This window comes from Xyrauchen texanus, chromosome 6 (genome assembly GCF_025860055.1).
Source record: "Xyrauchen texanus isolate HMW12.3.18 chromosome 6, RBS_HiC_50CHRs, whole genome shotgun sequence".
Classification (NCBI taxonomy): Eukaryota; Metazoa; Chordata; class Actinopteri; order Cypriniformes; family Catostomidae; genus Xyrauchen; species Xyrauchen texanus.
The window spans coordinates 34,012,245-34,039,257 of NC_068281.1; the positions used below are offsets into that span (position 1 = coordinate 34,012,245).

Consider the following 27,013-nt stretch of genomic DNA (forward strand, 5'->3'; position numbering starts at 1 on the left):
CCACTGGAAGAAATCCGCTCAGCCCCCCACTTGCCACACCAGAGAGCTGCCGATTCAGGGCGAGTTTGTAATAGGCCTATACAAAACCTGTGTGTATTTTCTACTATTATTTTTCAATACACAACCAATGACGTCATCTTAAAAAATGTGGACAAATGCCAATTTCATTTTCAAATGCCCAAAGTCTGCAAAGAGTGTTGATGCTTGGTGCTTGTCGGATGTTAATTTCCGACCCTGCTCAAGCATCACAGCACTTTTTTTCTAAACCGAATAAACCACATTACATTTTTCGGGAGACATACAGGAAATATCTCTTAACAGTCGTATACTTGCAAAACCCAGTTTTACCATTTTTATAAATATCATTAATGCAAAACGTAAAGGATTATTGAGAGAGTTAGATGCCTACTAGAATGCAAGTGGATCTTAAAACACTCACATATCAGAATCTGAAGATATTATGCAAGAAAAATGTTTTGACACTTATGAGAGGAATGTTGATGCAAAACATAAGCTTTTTAATTATATAATACTCTTCAAATTGTCCAGGATGTGTAAACATGAACTCTGTGTGACAATGTGTATGTGTGTCTTACAGTAATAGTGGATCCCCATGGACGGAGATGTTCATGATGGTGTGATGGACTTAGCTGCCTGTGAAGCCAGTCACTGCACAGACACCCTGCCTGTGTGCTGTGTGTGAACCTATTGCTGTGCCACACGCACACACACACACACACACACACACACACACACACACACACACACACACACACACACACACACACACACACACACACACACACACACACACACACACACACACACTGCCTGTTAACCAAAGTGACCTCTCACGGAGCGGACAGCTGGTAAGACCACACACATCATTGTGCACATGTCATCATAAAGGTGTGCTGTGCCTGAATACGATTTGTACTTTTTGTGTGTCTGATTGTCTGTGTGTATTGTCTTTTGTACTGTAGTGATCTTATGTTCTTGAATGAAATGGTGCTAACTTAAGCTGTGAGAGTGCAGACATTTGCAGCAAACACAGTTGTGTGTATATGTGTGTGCGCCCTTGTGTATCACTACACTGCATACATGCCAAATGGCTCTCTCACTGTGTCCCATCCATCATTAGCTGTGTGGAGGGTGAAATGGAGAATGAAGGTGAGAACTCTGTATCTTATTACTCTGTGGACTCCGTTCCCCAGAATCAAGCACCCTCCGTGTGGTCCGCAGCTTTGACCTACCTCCCCATGTAACCCCCTGTGTAGTGGCTTTGAGATCTGGCTTTTACCTAATTTAGATGTACTGGACTCCTCCATTGTAAAAACATACCCAAGGGTGTGCTGTAGTGTTATTGTAGGCCATAATGGGGAGTGTGGTTTGTGCAGAAGGCGTATTATAAAACATACTGTGGTCAACTGTTTCCTTCATAAACGGGAGGCAATCACGTCAGTCCAAGATATCTGACCGATGAGAGTGCAGTTTTAAGCTGAGGTAAGCTCAGTGCATATGTGTGGCTGTCTATCCGAGTGTCTGGCACACCTTCACAAGATGTTTAGCATTCAGGAAAAACATCTGTGTATGCGCGTTTAGCATTTAGTACTGTGTGTTGGGAAGAACATTATGTCAGGCTGAGTGTAATTACTCTATGCTTATCTGCTCTGCTCTGCTCCCATCCTAGTCAAATAGCTCTATAATTAGAACATTCATTACCGACACATTTAGATATTTATCTGGAGGTGGAGCAGTTCTGACATACACCTGCTTGTGTGTGTGTGTGTGTGTGTGTGTGTGTGTGACTGCATATATTGCTTTTCATGTGTCCTGGCTTAGAAATTGAATTTTGTATAGAGGAAATCTTTTTGGGATTTTAGTTCTAGTACAGCGGTGGTCTTGGAGTGTCTTTTGTAATGAGGCAGTAAACCCGATTAGGGCCGTTCATGCCAGCGCTGACTGTTGATATGGATACATGCATGAGTGTTTTTGTCAGAACAGAGGGGTGGCTGCTCACAGAGGTTGGCGGGGTTAAGTTCCCATCAGGGGAAGTGTGGCTATTTTTACCTCCATAGGAAGTGTTTGTCTGTATGTGCTGAAATAGCAGTGAGAGTGCTTCTTGTGTAGTGGTGTTGCACATGCCTGGAGAGACTAAAGAGCCAAGACCAACAGCTCTGGTGCTCTGCATGGAAGTAAGAGGAAGGAGCTTGCAACACAATGTTATTTTAACCCCGCTCTGTCACTTCCTGTGTGTTGCCCATGCCCACTCATCACTCCATTTCTATGACTACCTCTTCAAATGGACCAGCATCGCCTTACAGTGCCCCATCTCAAGGACATGTCAGTGGTGACGAGCCTTCCTGGAGCTCTCTTGATGTGGTCCTTGAGAAAGTGGGATTGAAGACAAACAATTATTTTAGATTGACAAGATGGCATGAGATGTTTTAGAGCTCTCATACTCTTTTTGTCTCATTTTCGCTGCCCATCTCTCTCGGTTTGGCATGTGGATGTATTTGGTTATAGGGTGTGTCACGGTAATTAACATGCACGATGATGCTATCTTGGGCACTTAATACCATAGATAATTCTAGAAAAACCTTTTAGCCAAACTTTTGATTTGTCTGATCACATAGTAGTTTATATTCCATCAACGAATTGAGATTTACAACACTGCGTGTATGTGGCACAAATGACACATGCACACTCTGATGAAAAAAAACCAGCGTGTACTAGAAGCATGGCTGAAAGAGGAACCCAGCTGACCCTTATCTGGTTCTAGTAGGGTTAAGTCGGTAGAGTGGAAGTATTTTGGTTTCAATAAAAATGCAGATAGAGAATTGGGTTCTGTTTGTGTAAAACATGCTGCAGAAAAGTGGCAGTGAAACACGAGAACACCTTCAACATGTTTTCCAGGATTCGTACGGTCATGGAAAAACAAGTTAACACTGAAAGTTTTGGAAAAGTCATGGAGTTTTCTAACAAAATATTTTCAGCAATTAAACTATCGGAGTAACACCGATAAGCACTACTCAGAGCCTGCACTGAGCAATAATATGTTAAATATGTTGCTGCGTAAACAGAGTTGTTTTTGAATGGGGGTAGCACCATGCATTGTTGAATTTTGCACATTATTAACACTAGAGAAGTTTGCTCATGATTGCTCAAGTTCCTATGGATTGTGTATAAGTAAATGAATTGGTAAATTTCATATTAGCATTATTTTTGGAATATATTAAGTCTTTGAATGTTTGTATGTTATAACTCACCATCACATCCAAAATATGTGGTTCGGGGACAAGGCAAAAACAATGTGTTAACAGCAAAAAATAAAACAAATTAAAAAACACATAAAATAAATAAAACTTTCTTGAATTATTACAAAGCAAATGCTGTGTGTCATTGTATAAGGTGTGTTTTGACTGTTATATACGCAATGCTGAATTTTATGTTTCACAAAAGAGTGAAATAGTGAAATAATAAAATAATATCAATTACAAGATTTGGCAAGTAATTGATTGACTTAACCACAGTTGATTTGCATATATAAATATTTGCTGAGAAAGCCCCTCAAATAACAATAATTCAAATAATATATAATGATTAAATAATTATAAATAGTTATATTTAAATACTTATAAATAAAAATAATATATATTATAAAAATAATAATTCAGATAATTAAAATGCATTAAATTATTGTGTCAAACAAGTAAAGCCTTGATAAGACAAAAAAGTGGCTTTATATATTCCATATTATTGAACATAATCCTATCACTTGCCTACAGTTTACAGCAAACCATTTTGCAAATGAATCAGTCAATCTGTCAGATATATTTATTATAAGGCTTTAAGGATGCATCTATGTAAATGTTTGTCAGACAGTCGCTTTTAGAGTGATTTGGTTGAGTCACGTCTTAAACGAAGCATTTTCAGGTCACTGTGTCAAGTTAAATGTGGTTTGAAAAAACACGTTCTGAGATCCCTGCATTCAGAATTGAGCTTCTTGCAGCTGTATTTGAATGCAAGAACACATTCTCACCTTGTGATGTCGCAAGTGTCAAGCTGGCCTTTGGTTTGCACAGGAGCGCTTTGCCCATATAGCTTTAGTTTTGCTTACTGCCCCCTGCTGAAAACAGGTGGTACTTCAAGCTTGAATTGCTCCGATGGATGAAATATTCCTTATTATGGTCCAGAGACATGATTAATTGCGTAAATTGTGTAATACGTTATTTTGATATATAATAAATCGCACCGAATTAACACATTCAATTGACAGCCTTAGTAGAATAATTTGAAAATCCTGCAAAAGAGTTTTGGAAATTCATAAAGTAATGGAAAATTCCTGGAAATTCACTAGTCAAAGTGTGTACGAACCCTGGTTTGCGCATTTGCGGGACAATCATTCTGTTCAAGATTAAGATAAAGGTATGTTGTGATCGTTTTGCTTGTTTTTCCAAACTGTTTTTGAAAACTGAAAACACATTTGATAATCTTAATATGGAGAGCTAATTGTACACTTAATATTGAATATAGCCATTTTAATAATAATTATCATATATTTTGTCTTTGAAATTGTGGTCTGGGTTACACAATAACAACACCGTGTGAATGCAAAATGGACTGAGACCCCGTAACTGGTCAAGTGGACCAAAAAGAGATCTGAGCCCACTTTCAAGGTCGCAGACAGTGTGAACACAAAGAACTGTGTCCTTTTTCACTCTGTCCACTTTTTGGTCCAGTTAAAGGGGTCTGAGTTTAGTTCTTTTAAAGAGGACACAAGTGTGAAAACACCCCTAAACATTCAAGGTTCTTTTAAATGTTCTCCGTTATCTGTTAATTTAGGATATTTCAACACCTAGTTTGTTTGAGCACTCCAAGTGCTCTCAGAGTGCGATAACATGTATATGCAAACAACCCAAATGATTTCAGACCCCCCTCAACCCTCTACAATTCGAGTAAATCACTTGCATATACGACCAAATTTCATGCTTTCATGCTGATATCACTCACCTGTGATTGAGTTAGAGGCAAAGAATAAGTTTAGCGCAGATATAATGTCAATGCCTGCTCAGTCCGCTTTACGCACCGTCGCGTGGCTGAGAGCACCCTCTGTCGATTTCTCTCACATACGCGCACTCAAAGTGAGAGAAAGAGAGAGGCTTACACATGCCATGTAAAGAGAATTGATGCGCTAGATCTCAATGGTTTTCTTTATTGTGCTGTGGTTTTTATTGTTGTTTTTAATTATACGTTAAATGACTGAAAATTTTTGTTTGATGCAATGTGCTGTGCAAACCCCTGCCCAATGAGTGTAATCCTTTTAACTGTATTAATATAAATAGTAACAATATAATTGTAACAATATTAAATGTAATTAAAATGAACATAATATAAATATAAAGTATAACATTTGCAGGACGACGTGCTTTTTACGGCATTCGTCACGCAGTCAATCACCTGCGCATTTGTCTATTTTTACAAATATGGATGCAAAAAAGCAAACGAATTCCAGTCTTGGCAGAAAACGCTGGATCATTTTTATTGTTTTCAAGCGCAACGAAAATTAAAGGGTCCAGTTCCGTGCAGACAGAAGATAGTGAATGCGCCAGTGAACCTCAGCCAAGCATGTCAAATGTGCCGGAAAGGATTGCGTATTCTGAATCAAAAAGTGTCATGGAAAAGTGAATGTTCTGGACTTGTTGGCTGTCAAACTTTGGCTTTTGTATGATGAGGAGGAAGATGTGATGATATGCATGTACTGCAGTAGAAAACCTAGCTTTAGCCGGTAAAATGGACTTTGTATCAGGGTTGTGCAGTTTCAAATGTGAAAATCTCACAGCGCACTCAAAGCAAATGACATGCAGCGTGCCTTAATGGTTTGATGGCTTCAAGCAAACAATCTGAGGAATCTGCGATTGCAAAAGGGTTTCAAACTCGAAATAAAAAGAGTGACAGCTCAGAGAGATATGAGATTTCTGTGATAATGAATACAGCATATTATATCACAAAGGAGGAATTGCATTTCACTCAGATGAAGCCACTAATTCTGTTGCAGAAATAAAATGACCTGGACCTGTACCAGGCACTGCTGTTGAAGCAACCCTACAGAGATGAGATGCAAAACATTCTTCATCTTGTTCAGATTCTTCTTGTCCTGCCAATCAGCTCTGCCAACTGCAAAAGAGCCTTCAGTGCCCAAAAGAGACTAAAATCAGATGTCCACAGCAGTCTCACATATTCACACCTTTCAGACCTGATCCTCATTTCAACAAAAGGCTCATTATGAAGCAGAATGACCCATTATCAGCTGTGGAGAGGTGGCTGAAGTCAAGTGGCAAGAGAATGCCATTTGCTAATAAATGGTTGATTTAAATCCATATGCAAACATAAAAAATAATTAAGACAGATAAAAGTATATATATATATATATATACATACAGTGAGGAAAATAAGTATTTGAACACCCTGCTATTTTGCAAGTTCTCCCACTTAGAAATCATGGAGGGGTCTGAAATTGTCATCGTAGCTGCATGACCACTGTGAGAGACATAATCTAAAAAAAAAAAAATCCAGAAATCACAATGTATGATTTTTTAACTATTTATTTGTATGATACAGCTGCAAATAAGTATTTGAACACCTGAGAAAATCAATGTTAATATTTGGTACAGTAGCCTTTGTTTGCAATTACAGAGGTCAAACGTTTCCTGTAGTTTTTCACCAGGTTTGCACACACTGCAGGAGGGATTTTGGCTCACTCCTCAACACAGATCTTCTCTAGATCAGTCAGGTTTCTGGGCTGTCGCTGAGAAACACGGAGTTTGAGCTCCCTCCAAAGATTCTCTATTGGGTTTAGGTCTGGAGACTGGCTAGGCCAAGCCAGAACCTTGATATGCTTCTTACAGAGCCACTCCTTGGTTATCCTGGCTGTGTGCTTCGGGTCATTGTCATGTTGGAAGACCCAGCCTCGACCCATCTTCAATGCTCTAACTGAGGGAAGGAGGTTGTTCCCCAAAATCTCGCAATACATGGCCCCGGTCATCCTCTCCTTAATACAGTGCAGTCGCCCTGTCCCATGTGCAGAAAAACACCCCCAAAGCATGATGCTACCACCCCCATGCTTCACAGTAGGGATGGTGTTCTTGGGATGGTACTCATCATTCTTCTTCCTCCAAACACGGTTAGTGGAATTATGACCAAAATGTTCTATTTTGGTCTCATCTGACCACATGACTTTCTCTCATGACTCCTCTGGATCATCCAAATGGTCATTGGCAAACTTAAGACGGGCCTTGACATGTGCTGGTTTAAGCAGGGGAACCTTCCATGCCATGCATGATTTCAAACCATGACGTCTTAGTGTATTACCAACAGTAACCTTGGAAACGGTGGTCCCAGCTCTTTTCAGGTCATTGACCAGCTCCTCCCGTGTAGTTCTGGGCTGATTTCTCACCTTTCTTAGGATCATTGAGACCCCACGAGGTGAGATCTTGCATGGAGCCCCAGTCTGAGGGAGATTGACAGTCATGTTTAGCTTCTTCCATTTTCTAATGATTGCTCCAACAGTGGACCTTTTTTCACCAAGCTGCTTGGCAATTTCCCCGTAGCCCTTTCCAGCCTTGTGGAGGTGTACAATTTTGTCTCTAGTGTCTTTGGACAGCTCTTTGGTCTTGGTCATGTTAGTAGTTGGATTCTTACTGATTGTATGGGGTGGACAGGTGTCTTTATGCAGCTATCGACCTCAAACAGGTGTATCTAATTTAGGATAATAAATGGAGTGGAGGTGGACATTTTAAAGGCAGACTAACAGGTCTTTGAGGGTCAGAATTCTAGCTGATATACAGGTGTTCAAATATTTATTTGCAGCTCTATCATACAAATAAATAGTTAAAAATCATATATTGTGATTTCTGGATTTTTTTTTAGATTATGTCTCTCACAGTGGTCATGCACCTACGATGACAATTTCAGACCCCTCCATGATTTCCAAGTGGGAGAACTTGCAAAATAGCAGGGTGTTCAAATACTTATTTTCCTCACTGTATATATATATATATATATATATATATATAAATTCAGTTGTATTGTTCATGCATTCCATGTAAAATATCTGCCGAGTAAAATATAAAATTTACTAGCCAATGGAGACTCAAGTTTCATTGTGTCCGTGGAGCACTGACCCCTAATAGGACCCAGAAGCGACTGTTCTTTTGTGGTTTGATTTGTGCGATGTGACAATGAAGAGGTAGTCCGCTTTGCGTTTCTTTATGGCAGAAGTACCTTGAGGCTTGCCATACAAAGTTGCAGTACATACTGTCTGCGATTTATTTGATCTAATCACGTTTATTGTGTACTTCATATTCCAATCGCATTTTACTGTACAATTAAGGGAATTTTAAGTGAATATAGAAATACCATGATTACTATGACCGTGTTTTTGTGTTTCATTTTCCATTCTTGTCATATAATGTGAGCACTCCAAATGAACCGCAGACCACAGTCAGAGCAGAGCAGAGCAGAGCAGCGCGTGAAGCGCCTTGATGAGCATACTGGTTGCGGAGGTTCGCGCCAAACTCCTGCGAAAATACAAGCAAGGATTTTGATAGTTTCATTTTAATTTAACGTTTGTGTAATGTTCTTGGTTCATACACGGAGGAGTAGATGCTTGCTCCATTTCTGTGGAGATGATAGATGAAGAAACATATTTTTTATATGTTTTCCTTCATGCGGAATAAGGGCTTGTGGGTTTTATCGGAGAGCCTTAACATAACATGTTAAAGTGAAGAATGTACGACAGAAATATAGTATTGCGCAATATAATATAATTGGCTGGGCTGTCAGAGTTTCAGAAATAACAGTGTAAATGTAAAGTTGACCAAAAAGAGACCTGTTTAAAGTATTTGGAAATGTTTTAACATTTAAAATAATATTTTCATGTCATTCTATCTCTGTGCAATATTTGTACGTAATAAACAATTCAATCATTTTTCAAAGCCTTAAATAAATAAAATAGCCCTAAATGATTCCAAGTTAAATATGTATAAATTACTTCTTAAGGAGTTTGTGTATTAAGCATATATACACTTTAAGAAATATGACAATTTATCACCATAATCACAATTATAGTTTTACTAGTTATTGCTAGCCAAATTTCATAATCTTTTATAGCCATGAGGTCTGAGCTCTTAGGAGTTGTGTTGTGAACAAACAAGGGTTCTGAGATCAAAAATGCTAAATCACAAATGCAAAATGTCAAGGGTTCTGAGATCACAAATGCTACTTACAATGTGAACACAAAAAAGCACTGAGGTAATTTGCAGCTGGCTCCCTTTCTGGTTCGCTTTAACTGAACTGGGTTTGGTTAATTGCGTCAAAACTGACTATATATGAAACCAACCTTAAAGGCAAGTTTGGTATTGCAAAAGTAATTAAACTTGTTATTAAGAGAGCAACAATAAAGATTGTTTATCTTTCAACTTGTTTTTGTAATGTAATTCAATACCTTGATAATACAGGATACCGAGATTAAAGCTTCAGCAATTATCATGATGTGAACATTTTATACCGTCACATGCCCACTCTCAGTATTACAAGGTACATTTCAACACCACATCTGAAGTGATGGCAGGTTACAGATTGACATGATCATCGGCCTTGTGCCATATAAATACAGTGCAGAATATGATGCAATAGCCAAGCTCACACACACACACACACACACACACACACACACACACACACATTCACGAACTCTTGACATTCATATAATAGCAATCCACACAGTCAAAAATCCATTCACAAAAGTTGCACTCCTGCAACCACAGACATACACACGGTTAAAATGTTAAAGCATACATACAGTATACATTGACAAACCAATTAGTAGAAATTAAAAGGCAAAATAAAACAAGCTACTTAGTGATTTTATTCTGTGCCTGGGAGTCTTTGTCCTTCATTTTGCATCTCTCTCTTACCCTGACTTCCTACCAGCTGACTGCCTGCTCACCTGGCTGGATGTGTCTTTAATGCACTGGCTTAACTCAGTAGAGTAAACACAGAGCTCATGAGCTAATTTGTGTTTAACACGCACACACCTATTTGTGTTTGTCTGGTATGGAAATCATTACATATTGTTAAAACATTCTCTGGTCCAGAGCACCATTTTGTTTTGGTCCACATTGTAAATATACTGCTTTTCTGTATGCTGAAGTGCATACTAATCACATTTTTATATATTAATATATCATTCAAAGATTACTAAATTGCATGTTGAGAAGTAATTCTGGACACTGATAATTACAGGATTATCTACTGTACTTTCATCTTAAAATGTGTTAAGTTCTGGAAAACTCTTCGAGGCTCACTGTTGTTCATTGATCCTCATTTGTCCTGCTCTACTGCCTCCAGTGGCCATTGCTTGAACTACAGCAGCCCAAGCAATAGCACAGAGGATGGAGTCATGTGAATGACAGGGATCCATTATTGAAAGAACAATGAGCCCTGCTGATGCAGTCATTTCAATGATCTGTAAAAAACCCGTAAGTGGCCCATTTATTTTATTTTTGCTTTATTATACTGTAAATTGGAGCAATTCTTGGGCACAGAAAAGGAATGTGATTGGGACATTTGCTGCAGGCTGAACTCAAAGCTGTGTCACCCACATGAGCACTACAGTTCATCATGTCTGGAGCACCATGTTTCTGACATAATGAGAAATTAAAAGAAGTGTAATTTTCTGTAAATAATATCCCTTGCATTTCTGTCAAGCGGGAAAATCCATGTGCTGTAATTTCTTTCAGTAACCCTGCACAAATCCCCTCATATTTGTGCTGTGTCTGTCATTTATAGCACATTGCTGACAGTCTGTTGCCTTCGAGGGTAACACAGCAGGATGCCATCACTCTAGGGGCTGTGGATTTGTGTGATGACCTTAGGATACACCTGGGTCACCACATCCTCTCCACTCTTCACTTGAGGTCAGTAATCCTCTCGCCTCGCATCCCCTCTTAAACCACACCTGTCAAATACACTCAAACACACTTTCACATGCCATGCCTTGGTGCCAGTCTGGCTCACATGGCTGAATAGGCTTTCCTAGAAAGATGCCACAAAAGCAGAGATTAGTCATCCAGCACACACACTCGCTGTGTGTGTGTGTGTTTATCCTAGACTGTCACCCTGTACACCACTGACTGTGGTTCAAAGTAACTATAAAGCTGTCTGGGAAGTAGGGATAATGTGCTATGGCTCTGCGGGGTTGCTTTAATTTTGTTTGTTTTTTCTACCCAGGGGTGATGGTAATTTTCACAAGGCATCCTTTTGGATTTTTAGATTTCATCTTAACTTGGTCACAGACTTTGTGACCCGTTTTAACTCCTGGATGAATTTTTGCCTCATGTTTTTCGATGAATGTCTGTTTTGTAAATGTACAGAGGATTTACTAATACATTTAGGCTATAGCATACATTTGTGGATATATATTTTATTTTATGATGTATACTTTGGGCTTTGTTTGCATTACCAATTTGCATATTGTCAGTCTTTAAATATTTGCTGTTTGCATTCCTCTTCACACTGTCGTTTTCTTTAACCTATGTGTGGGAAGTTGGAATAATCCATCTTGCAGGATGTCAGTGAATGATTCGGACTAAAGCTTGGAGAATTTATTGCATGTTTTATTTTTCCCCAACAAGGTAGTTTTAAAAGTTTCCAACAAAGATGTGGTGATGAAGATGATGAGTTAAATCTTCTCTCTCCATATTGCTCGCTCCACCTCTCGGATCTTCAGCCATAGCGTATGGAGTGGAATTTCTGATCCTGATGGAGATTAGCTTGTAGAATACGACTAAAGTTCTCGTTTGGAGAACGTGAGGGCTGATTTAAATGAAGGATAAAATGAAGCCCCATAGAAAACTAAGATGAGTGCTTGCTCAAATCCGGCATTGTTCTGTGTGGTTCAGGAGACATTACAAAGGCTAACCAGTAGGGATACTGCGATTATACGGTTTCGCTATTAAACATGATTTCACCGTTAATTTACAAGAAAAAAAAAACATGATTTTTTTTGTTTAAATATATAATATAAAGAGTTTTACATACAAATTTCTAAGCCAAAATGGGAAAAACACTTGTGCCTGGGTGATTCTTCTGTTGTTTGATTTAATTTATTAATTATTATTTTGTCTTTAGAAGTATTTTTAAAATTCTGTTAGCTTAATCTTTACACCTGTCTTCTATGTGCACCTACGCTTGTATGAAATATGTGGGTAATTTGTGTGTATATGTGTACTGTTTGTCATCTTTTTATGCTAGTGTCAAAGACAAATTTCCATTCTATGAGAAATTGAATGGATAATAAACTTTCAATTAAATGGGGGAAGTGACACAATTAAGCCTACATACAATATGAGCCCACTTACTGATTTATTTTGAATTATAGAAAAGACAGAAAGCGAAAGAAATGTTGATGCAGAGGAAATGCACATATTTGTTGGTATCATTTTACTTTTTATTTGGAGCCAATCAAATGTTTTGTTCTTGAGTTATTCTGGAGCATGTGCTACCACTGCTTGATTACCTCAAAAGCCCTTTTTCTAGAGTCAGATGAACAAACCAGGTGAGGAATAATAAAAAATTTAAATGAAGAGATTAATAAATCAAATTATATTTTATATTATTTATTTTCTTTGTATAACAGTAATACTTTGTATTGGAAAAGGTGGATTTAAAGAGTATCTGGATTAGGGGTGTTACCATGCATCGATCCAATAACCAATGATCCAATGTTATCGATACAATGTGTAAATATCGATTTATAAAAATTAAGATGCAACTTTATTTTAAAACTCACATGTTAGCCATGTCCATACGCATTTCTGTCAGGTGATGAAGCAACCTTATTAAATTCTTTTAACTTTATTAGCACTAAATACGCTTTTCATGTGGGACAAGGATGTGTGCAGAGTCGTTGAAGCTAAATTGCGCTCTTTTATCCGTGCGCGCGCATCAGCCAGGCTTCCCGTGAAACGCAAGCTCCGGACCAGTGACAGGATCAGTGCAGGCGCTCCTTAAAATGCGAGCTCTAGTGACAAACAGAGAGCAGCTCATGTGACCCATTTTAATTTTACATGAGAATTTGCTATTTAAAAATATGATGGAGCAGTTCAACCATGTGAAACATCTTTACAATGCCGACATTCTGAACTGTACTCAACGCTAAGATTTGTGCTTAAGATTTTTAAAGGCCCTGCCAAAATTTTCACTGGCCCCAACACAAAAATGACAAATAGCTGTTTTTACCATCATGGCTTTAAAAAATATGTCTGAAGATAAATAGTTTTTACAAATCTTATGTTTTTAATACAATGTATTTCATAAATACCTCAGCCGTTCTGCCATTTACACATGTGTTTTTAAGCCAAGAGTTCTGTGGAGTGTTTCGGTCACCCGTTTAGTCATGCTGTCATGCAACTTTTGCCCATGTGTAGTGTTTTCGCAAGAAGGATCAAAGAATATTCACTGAGTTAAAGATTTGATTATTGGCTGAGAGAACAGACTTGCTACTAAATTGGTTGTGATATACATATTATAAATATTACACATTTATTGTGTATGATATTAGGCCTAATATGTGAATTAACAATGTGTATATAACATGAAATCAGACAACCCAAACAAGACCAACACTGACTGATATTCAAAGATCAAAATCAAAAATACCTGTGTGGTCCAGAAATGAGATATGTAACTGGTGTTTTATGAGGATGAAGTAGACTGTTTCAAATATTAATCTTCACCCTGCAGCTGAACAGCTCTGATAATAATAGCCTAATAGCCATACTTATCTTGCTTCTGTTCATATCAAATGACATTATCATATCAAATTAATGTTTAAATTTTTAAACATTACCTAATAAAATGTATACTTGCATTTTGGATATTGAGGGGCTCGTGATTTCCAGACACGTGTATAACTGGGGTTTAACAAAGTTTATTAAGTCTCATTTGGCGAATTAATGAGAGAAAATGAGTTTTTTTTTTTAAACAGTGGGAATAAAACTAGCGCACTGTACCTTTACGAGAGCGCATGCATGTTAAACAGTCTATGCTGCATGATGATGATGATGATGAGACATATGCATGGACAGACATGGATTTTCAGTCTTATAGAAAGAAACTGGTTCCAATGTGTGGATTACTAATTTTCACCAACATCGCTTGTTGTTTTCTTTCACTAATGTTATAAATGCAGCACTGGCCCGATCAGGCAAGTGACAGTTCTAGCAACTGGCCTGAAGCGCTCTTACGCTGGCCCCGGGCCATTGAGCAGTCCTTATTGTAGAGCCCTGACTAATAAGGGAAAGAGAAATCACCTGCTCAGCACTAGCACATCTGCACATCAACACCCGTACTAACATTTACCCCAGTTAACTGTAACAGAATTTTTCATTACAACTGTTGAAGTTGTAGCCAATAAAACCACAGATTGCACATACTCTCCTGTTGGAAACAAGTCATTGGTATGTAAGTATTTTGAATTGGATTAAACTGAAAAATAAAATGTCCATATGTGCAACTAAATTTCCACTTTTCAGAGAGCTCAATAAAATATTAAAAATATATTTTGGTTGCATTTGAAGGTGAAAAAATTTGTAATTGTGTAAATGGGCACATACTATCGGAATATCGATCGCAGGACCCTAAATCAAATCGAAATCGTATGGTGACAGACTTTGAAGTATCGGCAAATATCGGATCGCAGGCCAAGATAATCGATACAAGATCGTGTTGTGATGAAATGTCTGATTTACACCCTAATCTGGAGCTAGTGTAGGACCTGCCTGAGTGATGCTCACAAAGATGATTTAAATAAATTTTTTATCCTCACAGTAATATGTATTTTTGTCATTTTGATTATATAATCATCAAGTGATCGGTGTGTGTGTGTGACAAGTTTCTTTGAGAATTTAAACGAGCGTAACAGTGCAAAATACAAACCAAAATATCACTGAATCTTATAGAAGTGTTAAAAAAAGCATAAGACATCGCAATTCACTAGTTTGCCCTAGTTTCACATTAAAGACCCCTCACCAGAAGTGAAGTGATCAGCCACTTGAAGACGTGTGATAGCTCTGTGAATCAAAAGGCTGTGTTTAATAAGTAAATATATATTATGCACAGTGCCAGCGCATTAGTGAATGCCGCTGCTCTGTTTACTCACACACACACACACACACGGACACTCGCGGCTATTTTTAGCCTTCACGCGGTGCTCAATATTTGAGCGCTACTCGCCAACAACACCTCAGATAAAACACTGGTTTCTTTTCTACTGAAGACTTGAATGCTGGAATTACTGTGCATTGCTGCTACATTATCTAGTATATTAGTTAATAATAAATGTGGTTCTTAATCAGCTATACATTTATATTGAAATAATGTGTAGTTTGAGGTTTGTGTTTCTTTACATATTAAAGAGTACTTCCAATTAGTTCCACACATTAATGTAAAATATTCTAAACTGATTATGCAAAAAAACAACACTGGTATTGGATCGGGATCGGTATTGACCGATACTGAGATTTCCTTTTTCTCTTCGGATCGGAAGAGAAAAAGTGGTATCGGTGCATCCCTACTTTAAATGTAGTTTTTTTATTCAGTATCAATTTTAAAAACTATCACCGATTAAGAGTCAAGTCAAGTGGTTTTTATTGTTGTTCAACCATATACAGTTAGTACAGTACACAGTGAAACGAGACAATGTTCCTCCAGGACCATGGTGCTACATAAAACATCATAGGACAAACACAGAACCACATGAGACTACAGACTAAATCAAATTTCTACATAAAGTGCACGTGCAAACGTGTGCAAAAAGTACGGGACAGTACAATAAATTACTAAAAATTAACCGGACAATAGGCACAGTGAGAGACTGTGAGAAACAGTGCAGCGTCGACCAGTACACAGTAGTGCAAAAAGATGACCGTTTCTAATTGGCCGATTAATCTGTTTTCGGTTGTCTTCCCAACTTAGTCATCGGTATCGGCAAAATCCTATATCGGTCGACCTCTAGAATGAATACCCCTAAACGTAACGATACCGTTGATTGGCCTGGGATAGCCAGCCCGTGAGTAGTGTTGTTTGAGATGGAGCCAGGGTGATTTCTAGTGATTGACTGATATATACCGGCCAGGCCATTTAATTGCCCAATATTTGTCCATTATCGCATGGACCAGTACCCGTGTTTGCTTGGCTGATCAGTAGAAGTCTTACATTTCCCTTGTGTCAGTTCCAAAATCTATCAATAGATTAGTGAATGGATGTAAACCTGTTCTGTTTTCAATTTTTTTTTTTTTTTTTTTTCAAGTTTACGTGGATTTGAGTAAATGTTAATTTGACTTATTTGCTGTTGTTAAATTGTATTATGAATATCTGCATAAATAAAAGACAAATCATGGTTTTAGTCATACTTTTAAAGTGCATAAATTCATACTGTGTGACACATTGTACATGTTCCATCTTTTATATACACAATTCAATATAAGTTTTAAGTGACTGAGAAGCCCCACTCCCCGCACTTGCTTGCTGTTTGTGGCACTTTTTACTGTTAAAAAGAGGGTTCTGTTTACTATAATGGCCTCATTAATCTTCCTTTGACAGTAACTGAGGCTCAAATGAGCTCTAAGGATCTAGGGTTGGGCGATGTCCCCTAAATTGGCAGTTGACGATGTTGACAGTAAAACATCGCGATGGACGATGATATCGTCGGTGGGGTGGGGCGGGGCGGGATTATATAATTTCATAGAATTTTCGAAAATTATATTTAAAATGATAATTTCGTTATTTTACTAACCCAACTAATGACTCGTCGGCGCTTTATCAGTAGGTTGCACGACACGTGAAGCATTTTTTTTTTTTTTAGCTTTCACTTAAGAAGAGTTGTGCACTTTTTATTTTAATATATCTCTTTACATAAATACTATTTTCCACTTAAAAACTATAATTTCGTTATTTTACTCACTGATGAGCAAAAGGTATATTTTTGGTATATTCAGGTATATTCCCTGTATTCCCTGTACACACATGACTGTGTGGCAACACATAGCTCCAATGCCATCATTAAGTTTGCTGACGATACGACGGTGGTAGGTCTGATCACTGACAATGATGAAAGAGCCTACAGAGAGGAGGTGCACACTCTGACACGCTGGTGTCAGGAGCACAACCTCTCCCTCAACGTCAGTAAAACCAAGGAGCTTGTTGTGGACTTCAGGAAGAAAGACGGAGAACACAGCCCCATCACCATCAATGGAGCACCGGTGGAGAGAGTCAGCAGCTTCAAGTTCCTCGGTGTCCACATTACTGAGGAACTCACATGGTCCGTCCACACTGAGGCCGTTGTGAAGAAGGCTCACCAGCGCCTCTTCTTCCTGAGATGGCTGAGGAAGTTTGGAATGAACCACCACATCCTCACACGGTTCTACACCAGCACTGTAGAGAGCATCCTGACTGGCTGCATCACCGCCTGGTACGGCAATAGCACCGCGCACAACTGCAAAGCCCTGCAAAGGGTGGTGCGAACTGCCAGGAACATCATCGGAGGTGAGCTTCCCTCCCTCCAGAACATATACACCAGGCGGTGTGTGAAAAAAGCTCGGAGGATCATCAGAGACTCCAGTCACCCAAGTCATGGGCTGTTCTCACTGCTACCATCAGGCAGGCGGTATCGCAGCATCAGGACCCGCACCAGCCGACTACATGATAGCTTTTTCCCCAAGCAATCAGACTGTTGAACTCTTGATCTATCAGGATCAATAATTAGCACTGCACTTTATTCAGCTATAATCTCACACTGGACTGTCAACATATTCTCCTCAATACAACTGCTATATATATATATATACACATATATATTTCATATACTCCCACTTATTGTATTGTATTGTATATTCTGTTCTATATTCTGCATTGTATATAATTATTGTGTTGTGTAAGTATGTGTACATCTGATTTGTAAATTGTTTTGTGTAAGTATGTGTACATTTGATATGTAAATTGTTTTGTGTAAGTATGTTGTTTATTGTAATTGGTATATGTCTCGTCACTGTCATGACTGCTATGTTGCTCGGAACTGCACACAAGAATTTCACCTACTGTTGCACTTGTGTACATGGTAGTGTGACAATAAAGTGATTTGATTTGATTTGATTTGATTTGAAGGTCGAGGCAGAAATGACCATGTACCTGCAGGAAATGGCCATTGATGGGGAAGAGGACCCGCTGACTTGGTGAAAACGAACGACAAAAGGTTTCCGTTCATGGCAAGATTAGCACGGAAATATCTGTGCATATGTGCTACCAGTACTCCATCAGAGCGGGTCTTCAGCACAGCGGGTAGTGTAGTTACTCCAATCCGCAGCTTATTAAAACCAGATAAAGTGAATATGTTGGTATTTCTGGCCAGAAACATCGAAATTTAAACATGGTCTATGGTGAAAGATATTAGACTTCTTTACGCATTTTTCGCCATCCGTTGCGGAGCTATTCGATTTTGCATATTATTTTTTAAACGTTCATTTGTGTAGTTCATATGACCACTTTACAATATTTCAATAACGTAATTTATTTTGTAGCCTGTGCTGAAGTTAATTGTGCTGCTAATTATAAGTGAAATGTTAATGCCGAGTTTCGGTCTGAGTGTTGTTCCCGTTTTCTTGTTCTTCTATGTTTTAATAAATGTGTGTTATTCATATTCACCTTGTTTCTTTCATTTGATTTGACATTATGGATTTATGGCCAAGGAAATTTTTCATTAAAAGTATTAACCAGACAAAAGTTATTTGACGTTCGCTGGTCTGGGTTTATCTTAAACTGCCGCTTCAGTGTATACAAGAGCTATACATAGCTCTATGTGACAATGAGCAAGATTTTCTGAGACACTACAACTACTAATAATTAATTAATAAAGGCTATTTTCTTGTAGCCTACAACATAAAATATTTTAATCTAAATGTACAGTGTAAGACATGTAAAAAAAGGACAAGAAGCTAACAATGCCAAGATCAATATTTGTGTAGCCTGCCTGACACGGTATTTTCACAGACTAACACGTCACGTCTCTGGCATATACTACAGTATTTAAAATGGCATATATGCATTAGTTATATTCTCAATTTAATTTACAGAGCAATCCCTGCAAAGTTTTTAGGTTAACTATAGAAGAGACTAGGATTAGTGAGTCACACTAGCAAGACTCGCAAAAGGGGGCGTGGCATCACGATCGTGGCTCTACATCGTGATGTTGGTCAGCCATCACGATGGACGATATCCTATAAGGATCATCAGAAAATAATTTGACCAATTGTCTCCTTTGGGCATTATGAAGAGAAGAAGTGACTAATAAATCAATAACAACAACTCTTACTTCCATTACTGCTTGATCTTTATTTTGAATGTGTGTGCTTTAATTCATGGGATAATGCATATAGAAAATAAATCTCCTTTGTAACATGCAGCCTCTGGAAATCTGATGTTAGTGCTGGATGCTGTATTAGTCTGCACATAGCTATACCAGCCGCGGTTTAGTATGCAGCTCAGGCTATAGGCTCCAAATATGTTTTCCATTCTCGTGTAAGTAGTCATGTAGGATATCAAATAGCCCTGTTTTAAAGTTTGATCTGAGAGAACTGGTTGGAAGCACCATGGTGATAGACAGTAACATACACCCACTCTCTTTTTTTCATCATTGTTCCACCTTTCTTTTATCTCTTCCTTTTGTTTCAGTCTCCTATATCTTGGTGTTGCTGTGAGCACCGTATGTGGTGTAAACCTATGCATTGATTTACTAAGCTTTTGTTTAATAGTTGTGTGAATAGTGAATTGGATCATGTCGGTAATACTTTTTTTTTTCTTTCTGTAAGGCCAGGTGCTACACTAGAAAAGTCCAGTTTAACAGCCTGTTGATTCAGAGTAAAATATAGGCACAGAGTTGTTCTTGTCCTGAAAAATTTCCATGAATGAAGACAGTGTAGGGGTGAAAGCTTGTCTTTCTGTGTCACGTTGTTATGACCCAGCAGCAGCAGGAGAATATCCCCTAACAGTGGGAGGGGGTATGTGGGTGAAGTGGGATTTAATGACATTGCTGTTGATGCTTCAGCCATCTGCAGAGAGAGAGAGACATAGAGAGAGACATAGAGAGAGACATAGAGAGAGATTCGAAACACACACAGAAAGAGAAAGGGATGGGAATACACTATTATTATTATTGTCATGATACAATAAATCAGTCATTTAAGACAACCATTGGTGGTTTGATAAATAATTTGCTTATAAGTAATCGCTGCACTGGAGAATTGCATTGCCGACAAGGTGGAGAGGACAGCCAAATGGACATTAGCTGTTTGAATGGTTTGAACAATATTAAGTCAAGGATGGATACTGCTTACCTTTCCTATTCATATGGTGTTTTGAATAGAGCTGTCGGAAAAAATTGTTTCAGCGATGCATCGTGATTCATACTCAAACGATTCTGAATCGATTATCAAAAGAATCAGAATCAATCCTGAGTTCAGTTTAAATCATGGCTGAGCAGTGGTGCGTGCCAAAGACAGATGTGGAAAAAAGACGCAAGTTAAGTGCATACACTAAAGTCAAGTGCACAAACGTGACTGTTTACTGACCAGCTGTATCAAACACATTGTGCCCAAATGAAACTACAATCCCGAAATTCTTTCACAAACCCAAGAAGAAAATAAGAGGCAGCGGTTGGGGAGATGTTGGTAATGTTTTCATTGAATAATTGTCCCCCCCCCCCGATTCCTTTCTCTACCCTTGCACGCTCTCCATTTCATTGGCTTTTGTCATTGCCGCTCACTCGTTTGTCAGGACAGTACGCACACCTGATGGTAAAGGGTTTATCTTCTCCTTGCAACAAACAGATAGAACAGTGCATATGGGACGCTTGATACATTTCTGAAGCAACAACTGCGCTATTTGAACCGCTTTACTATCACCTGTGCAGGTGACGTGAGGAGAAGCGGTGTGTTGGTGGTGTAGTGGTCTAAGCACATAACTGGTAATCTGGTAATCAGAAGGACGCTGGTTCTAGCCCCCACAGCCACCACCATTGTGTCCTTGAGCAAGGCACTTAACTCCAGGTTGCTCCGGGGGGATTGTCCCTGTAATAAGTGCACTGTAAGTCGCTTTGGATAAAAAGCGTCTGCCAAATGCATAAAATGTAAATGTAAATGAGAAGCAGACAGCTGCACTCTCATAGAAGCAGAAAAATCTCTCATCCTGGACCAGCAACTTCCAGTTGTTCTTAAAAATGAAAATGAATAGCATGGCATAGATACATTTTAAATACTATTAAATGATTTACAATGCTTAAACAAAAGAATAATAATAATTTAATCAGCTGAAGTAGTAGTTTTCAGTGTGTTTTGATGGAGAACCAATATTTTTTTTTTGTGTTTTTAAGATTTTTACATGGTTCTAAAGAAAGAAACTGAAAATCTGACGTACTCTTTAAAACTATAGAACCATCATGTGGATGTTCCATGTTTTGTTCACAGCTCATACTGAATGTAAAAGGCCAGTTTATTTAATGTGACTCGTTCTGATTTTTAAGGCATTCTGGGTTAAGGCGTTTTGCCTATCGTAGATAGGACAGGTTCTTATGGTCTGTCCACACAATGAAAGGATGCTTGGACCCTCCAGCCAGTGGCGCCAGTCTTCCAGTGCAAGTTTTACAGCTAGGAGTTCTTGGTTACCCACATCCTAATTTTTTTCTGCTGAAGACAGACTTCTGGAAAAGAAGGAACATGGATGAACCTTGTTATCTGTGATTGATCTCTGAGAGATCACTGTTCCTACTCCCACTTCAGATGCATCCACTTCCACAATAAAAGGTAATTCAGGGTCTGGATGTATCAAGATTGGTGCAGAGGAGAACAGTTTCTTTAATCTGTCAAACTACTACAGGGCTTCAGCAGTCCAGTGAATGCTAGTGGGTGAATCCTTAGTAAGAGCGGAAATGGGTGCTGCAATTGTGCTGAAGTTACGAATAAACTTCCTATAGAAATTGGCAAAGCCAAGAAATCTCTGCACCTGGTTGTGTTTTGGGCATGGGCCAATTAATGATGGCATATACCTTCCTTGATTCCATCTGGAGGCCTTCTTGAGAGACAACATAACCTAAGAATGAGACTTTGGACACATGGAAATCATACTTTTCAAGCTTTACAAAAAGATGACTCAAGTAGCTTCTTCAGAACCTGTCGGACATGGTGAATATGTTACTGTAGAGAGTTTGAGAAGATTAATATGTCGTCTAGATAGACAAACACAAAACGATTCAACATTTCCCTCAAGACATCATTGATGAAGGCCTGAAACACTGGCCTTCAGCTAACCCAAAGGACATGACTTGGAACTCCCAGTGTCCAGTCGGGGTACTGAAGGCGGTCTTCCATTTATCACCCTCCTTTATGTGTACCAAGTCATATGCACTCCGCAGATCTAATTTAAAAAAAATAGTAGCTCTCTGAAGCAGTTCAAAAGCGGATGACATGAGTGGGAGAGGGTAACGATTCTTAATAGTTATTTTATTGAGCCCACAATAGTCTATGTAAGGCCTAAGGTTACCATCTTTCTTAGGGACAAAAAAGAGCCCAGCACTAGCTGGTGAAGTTGAAGGGCGTATGAAGCCAGTCCTTAAAGCATCCTTAATATATTCATTTATGGACTTAGTTTCTGGGGCAGAGAGGGAAAATAGATGACCTCTTGGAGGGAATGTGCCAGGAAGGAGGTCAATAGCACAATCATATATCTATGAGGTGGGAACTTGGTAGCACATTGTTTGCTAAATACTTCTTTCAAATCATAGTATGCAGGGGGCACAAGTGTCAGATCAAGTGGATTATTCAAGGAACAAACACTCACCACTTCAACTGCTGCCAGAATTTCTTTACTCTCTGCCACAGAGGAAGTAGGAGAGGTGCAGTTGTCCTTGCACGCAGGGCCACAGTGGAGAAGAGTTCCCAAGGCCCAAGAAAATTGAGGGTTGTGGAGCCGCAACCAGGGGTAGCCCAGGATAAGAGGTTCTCTGGAAGATTTGATAAGATAAAAGGATATCATTTCATGGTGGTTTTCTTCAATGGTTAAACGCAGAGGAACTGTTATAAATGTGATAATTCCAGATCCAATAGGTCTGCCATCCAGAGCTTTAACTTTCCAGGATGAGGGACAAGTCTCATAGGGGATACACATCATCTTTGCCAGTTCAGTGTCCAGAAAATTGTCAGCTGCCCCATAATCCACAAATGCTTCAGTAAACAAATGCAACAGTAAATGAGAGTCAGGAGTGTCAAACTGCACAGTCCTACTCGCTAAGGTCCCCACGCCCTCCTAGCGAGCCTTGGTTTTTAATGTTAATTTGGGGCAGGCAAATCTCCTTAGGTGATAGGCGGGTTCTGCCCAGCAGCATTGGTTCTCCTTCTGTGTGTTGGTTAAGATCGGCAACTTCAGGAGCATTAATGGATGGATGAACATGGGCATGACTCGGGGAGTGGAACGCTCTCTTCTCCATTCACGAATACGGTTATCAATGCGGATGGCCAAGGTTATGAGTTCCTCCAGACTTAAACCCCAGTCTCTACTAGCTAATTCATCCTTTACATCTCCAGAAAGGCCACGGTAGAATGTTGAGACAAGAGCCTCTAAATCCCATTTACTCTCAGAAGCCAGAGTACGGAATTCAATGGCATAATCAGCCACGGATTGATGCCCCTGACACAGGTCTAGTAGCTGCCTCACGGCCACTAACTTGATGGTCAAACACTTGTTGAAGAGTCTCTGTGAAACACTTTAGATCTGAGCAAATGGGGGACTGTTGTCTCCAGAGGGTTGAGGCCCAATCCAGTGCAAGATCACACAACAGGGAGATGAAGTATGCAATCTTAGCCTTCTATATACACACATATATATATATATATATATATATATATATATATATATATATATATATATATATATATACATATATATATATATATATACATATGTGTGTGTCGTAATATACACATACATATATATACACATACATATATACAGTGAGGAAAATAAGTATTTGAACACCCAGCTATTTTGCAAGTTCTCCCACTTAGAAATCATGGAGGGTCTGAAATTGTCATCGTAGGTGCATGTCCACTGTGAGAGACATAATCTAAAAAAAAATCCAGAAATCACAATGTATGATTTTTTAACTATTTATTTGTATGATACAGCTGCAAATAAGTATTTGAACACCTGAGAAAATCAATGTTAATATTTGGTACAGTAGCCTTTGTTTGCAATTACAGAGGTCAAACGTTTCCTGTAGTTTTTCACCAGGTTTGCACACACTGCAGGAGGGATTTTGGCCCACTCCTCCACACAGATCTTCTCTAGATCAGTCAGGTTTCTGGGCTGTCGCTGAGAAACACGGAGTTTGAGCTCCCTCCAAAGATTCTCTATTGGGTATAGGTCTGGAGACTGGCTAGGCCACGCCAGAACCTTGATATGCTTCTTACAGAGCCACTCCTTGGTTATCCTGGCTGTGTGCTTGGTCATTGTCATGTTGGAAGACCCAGCCTCGACCCATCTTCAATGCTCTAACTGAGGGAAGGAGGTTGTTCCCCAAAATCTCGTATCACGTGGCCCGGTCATCCTCTCCTTAATACAGTGCAGTAAGCCCTGTCCCATGTGCAGAAAAACACCCCCAAAGCATGATGCTACCACCCCCATGCTTCACAGTAGGGATGGTGTTCTTGGGATGGTACTCATCATTCTTCTTCCTCCAAACACGGTTAGTGGAATTATGACCAAAAGTTCTATTTTGGTCTCATCTGACCACATGACTTTCTCCCATGACTCCTCTGGATCATCCAAATGGTCATTGACAAACTTAAGACGGGCCTTGACATGTGCTGGTTTAAGCAGGGGAACCTTCCGTGCCATGCATGATTTCAAACCATGGCGTCTTAGTGTATTACCAACAGTAACCTTGGAAGCGGTGGTCCCAGCTCTTTTCAGGTCATTGACCAGCTCCTCCCGTGTAGTTCTGGGCTGATTTCTCACCTTTCTTAGGATCATTGAGACCACACGAGGTGAGATCTTGCATGGAGCCCCAGTCCGAGGGAGATTGACAGTCATGTTTAGCTTCTTCCATTTTCTAATGATTGCTCCAACAGTGGACCTTTTTCACCAAGCTGCTTGGCAATTTCCCGTAGCCCTTTCCAGCCTTGTGGAGGTGTACAATTTTGTCTGTAGTGTCTTTGGACAGCTCTTTGGTCTTGGTCATGTTAGTAGTTGGATTCTTACTGATTGTATGGGGTGGACAGGTGTCTTTATGCACCTAATGACCTCAAATAGGTGCATCTAATTTAGGATAATAAATGGAGTGGAGGTGGACATTTTAAAGGCAGACTAACAGGTCTTTGAGGGTCAGAATTCTAGCTGATAGACAGGTGTTCAAATACTTATTTGCAGCTGTATCATACAAATAAATAGTTAAAAAATCATACATTGTGATTTCTGGATTTTTTTTAGATTATGTCTCTCACAGTGGACATGCACCTCGATGACAATTTTAGACCCTCCATGATTTCTAAGTGGGAGAACTTGCAAAATAGCAGGGTGTTCAAATACTTATTTTCCTCACTGTATACATATATATACAGTGAGGAAAATAAGTATTTGAACACCCTGCTATTTTGCAAGTTCTCCCACTTGGAAATCATGGAGGGGTCTGAAATTGTCATCGTGAGGTGCATGTCCACTGTGAGAGACATAATCTAAAAAAAATCCAGAAATCACAATGTATGATTTTTTAACTATTTATTTGTATGATACAGCTGCAAATAAGTATTTGAACACCTGTCTATCAGCTAGAATTCTGACCCTCAAAGACCTGTTAGTCTGCCTTTAAAATGTCCACCTCCACGCCATTTATTATCCTAAATTAGATACACCTGTTTGAGCTCGTTAGCTGCATAAAGACACCTGTCCACCCCATACAATCAGTAAGAATCCAACTACTAACATGGCCAAGACCAAAGAGCTGTCCAAAGACACTAGAGACAAAATTGTACACCTCCACAAGGCTGGAAAGGGCTACGGGGAATTTGCCAAGCAGCTTGGTGAAAAAAGGTCCACTGTTGGAGCAATCATTAGAAAATGGAAGAAGCTAAACATGACTGTCAATCTCCCTCGGACTGGGGCTCCATGCAAGATCTCACCTCGTGGGGTCTCAATGATCCTAAGAAAGGTGAGAAATCAGCCCAGAACTACACGGGAGGAGCTGGTCAATGACCTGAAAAGAGCTGGGACCACCGTTTCCAAGGTTACTGTTGGTAATACACTAAGACGTCATGGTTTGAAATCATGCATGGCATGGAAGGTTCCCCTGCTTAAACCAGCACATGTCAAGGCCCGTCTTAAGTTTGCCAATGACCATTTGGATGATCCAGAGGAGTCATGGGAGAAAGTCATGTGGTCAGATGAGACCAAAATAGAACTTTTGGTCATAATTCCACTAACCGTGTTTGAAGGAAGAAGAATGATGAGTACCATCCCAAGAACACCATCCCTACTGTGAAGCATGGGGGTGGTAGCATCATGCTTTGGGGGTGTTTTTCTGCACATGGGACAGGGCGACTGCACTGTATTAAGGAGAGGATGACCGGGGCCATGTATTGCGAGATTTTGGGGAACAACCTCCTCCCCTCAGTTAGAGCATTGAAGATGGGTCGAGGCTGGGTCTTCCAACATGACAATGACCAAGCACACAGCCAGGATAACCAAGGAGTGGCTCTGTAAGAAGCATATCAAGGTTCTGGCGTGGCCTAGCCAGTCTCCAGACCTAAACCCAATAGAGAATCTTTGGAGGGAGCTCAAACTCCGTGTTTGTCAGCGACAGCCCAGAAACCTGACTGATCTAGAGAAGATCTGTGTGGAGGAGTGGGCCAAA

At 39.4% G+C, this 27,013-nt stretch overlaps 1 protein-coding gene across 2 annotated transcripts in view; it reads left to right on the plus strand.

Moving 5' to 3' along the window:
- The window catches only part of LOC127645109 (activated CDC42 kinase 1-like), a 121,355-nt gene that overhangs the window by 39,714 nt on the left and 54,628 nt on the right, over nucleotides 1-27,013 (plus strand). The window contains exon 1 of one of the 2 annotated variants that reach the window (XM_052128639.1): nucleotides 663-869. The exons of the other annotated variant lie outside the window; for it this stretch is intronic. The gene's annotated coding sequence lies outside the window, so the exon portion shown is untranslated. Of the gene's footprint in view, nucleotides 1-662; nucleotides 870-27,013 lie in introns of those variants that run through there. 2 annotated transcript variants of the gene reach the window in all.